At 38.0% G+C, this 2048-nt stretch overlaps 1 long non-coding RNA gene across 1 annotated transcript; it reads right to left on the bottom strand.

Moving 5' to 3' along the window:
* Nucleotides 1–1418: 1418 nt before the first annotated feature.
* LOC121995873 lies at nucleotides 1419–1808 on the bottom strand. Its single transcript, XR_006115933.1, has 3 exons — nucleotides 1789–1808; nucleotides 1546–1686; nucleotides 1419–1457 (listed from the first exon to the last, which is right to left on the bottom strand). It is a non-coding gene; the product is annotated as an uncharacterized LOC121995873 (long non-coding RNA).
* Between the last annotated feature and the right edge of the window lie 240 nt (nucleotides 1809–2048).

The following is a 2048-nucleotide window of genomic DNA, read 5'->3' as shown; positions in this document are numbered from 1 at the left end:
GTGCTTTGGAAAGTTACAAGGATTCCAACGATTGGAACTTCACCAGACAAGAAATTTGTTGATAAATTCCTACAGTTGTTAAAAAAAAATCATAGTCAAACAGTTAACTCTGCAACAACAAATTACCTAGCCACCAATAATCACATGAAGACTCACAGAAATCATAATGGGTTCAGAGAGCCAATAGATGGAGGAATTATGCCCCTGCGTAAATTGCTTGACAAGTCCCTACATTTCAAAAGAAAACAAGGGGATGTAAAAACTACAAGATGGTAAGGTGCACAAGTTCTCCAATCTCGGATGGAATGTTCCCTTGAAGGTAATTAGCTCTCAGATACCTTGAAAAATAAGTAATGTGACAACTTCATGCAACAATATATAGTAAATTCTCATTGCCAATAACTATAATCGATAAAAAAATATATGAATAGAAGAAAACGCATACAATGCTGTTAGCTCAGTGCAGTTCTTTATGGAATAGGACCGTGCAAGATCAACAATTTATTCAAGTGTACAGCAGAAAAGTATCAATCATTGTGCTTTAAACAAGGTTAAAGACATGCTCAAACTTAGCTCAATCATTATGATCTCTTATCACAATCATGCGAACAATGCACCGTTGTCCATTGTTAGACAGATATGTTCAACAAGTGAAATAACTATTAAAATGCCGTAACGTTCACCAAAGCCTCTGTGGTGCCGCAAAATCTACTAGCCTAAAATCCATTATAAGTTGGAAATCATTAGAAATGCTTAATCAAGGAGATGTTGTAATACCTCAGAAGCATCATCATGAAATGCTTCATCCACATTTGCAGGAGACAACAATTTTTTTCTTTCATTCAATATTATTTTCTCGCTTTCCTTGTTAGCGTCCATCAGAGCTACTTCTAGAAGAGCTCTTGCATCTGGATCAAGTTCACTGATGAACTTTAATGGAGAAGGCCCAACAAGAGGTTCTGCTCGCCTGTGGAATATGGATCAACATATGTTTAATAACAGTGAAACAAAGACAGAACTTCCATGAACACAGAAATTTTAATTAGTTTGTTAGTAGAAAAGTAGAAAATTAAGAGAGAGAGACTCCTTAAATTGACTCTCCTAATGTATGGAAAATTTTGATTCATTATAATTCATCTCAACTAACAAAAGACAGCCAAAATATAAAAAGGCTAAATGCTGACTAAAAAATTCCTAAAAAGAGATTTCATGGTTGTTGGAAGATAATCACCAAAAGGCCAACTAACAAAGAATCTACACTGTCTGTTTGTTCAAGATTTCAATTGTAAAGCTAGCAGTTCTAATTTCTCCAAGAGTATAGGCAATTTGAAAAGATGAAATATGCCCACCCAGATGAATCCCTCAGGAGCTGATCGGCTCCCCATGCAAGCAATGTGCGAACACAATCCAAACTTCCTCTGCGAGCTGCCAAATGTAGAGGAGTGCTCCCAGAATGACTGAAAAATATGGATTTCGATCTCAAAACAGAAAATTGACACATAAACATAATGGCAAATGATCGAGTATATAAATCAGTCAAAATACCCATATTCCCTAGTGGAAGAAGAAACAAGAGCCCCATGGTCTAAGAGTACACGGACACACTCAGTCCATCTTCGCCGTGCTGCAAGATGTAGAGGCGTCTCTCCCCTTTCATCCCCAACATTTACAAACCGGGCAAATCCCCTAATAACAGTATACCAAAAGGAAAATTACAGAGCTAAGTAATTAAAACAAGGCCAAGGACCATCAATCAAAATGAATCAAGGAACTTGAAAAAAACCGCACCAAGAATCAACAACCACAGTGGATTGGGAAATCCACTGCGGTTGTTGATTCTTGGTGCGGTTTTTTTCAACTTCCCAGAAACATAATCCCAGTCGAAGTAGGATCGGGCTCCAAAACCACAAAGCTCACATAAGCACTAAGAGCTTGAGGCAACGATATCTTCGCGGGGGTGGGATGGGAGTGAGCACAGGTAGTAAGGTTCGGAAGCCCTTTCTCAAATAAGAGAGCACCTAAATCCAACAAAAAGGGAGCCAAGCAAA

Source organism: Zingiber officinale, chromosome 1B, assembly GCF_018446385.1.
Source record: "Zingiber officinale cultivar Zhangliang chromosome 1B, Zo_v1.1, whole genome shotgun sequence".
In the NCBI taxonomy this organism is placed as follows: domain Eukaryota; kingdom Viridiplantae; phylum Streptophyta; class Magnoliopsida; order Zingiberales; family Zingiberaceae; genus Zingiber; species Zingiber officinale.
Note: the sequence above shows the minus strand (reverse complement) of the source record. Positions and strands in the feature narration are given on the sequence as shown.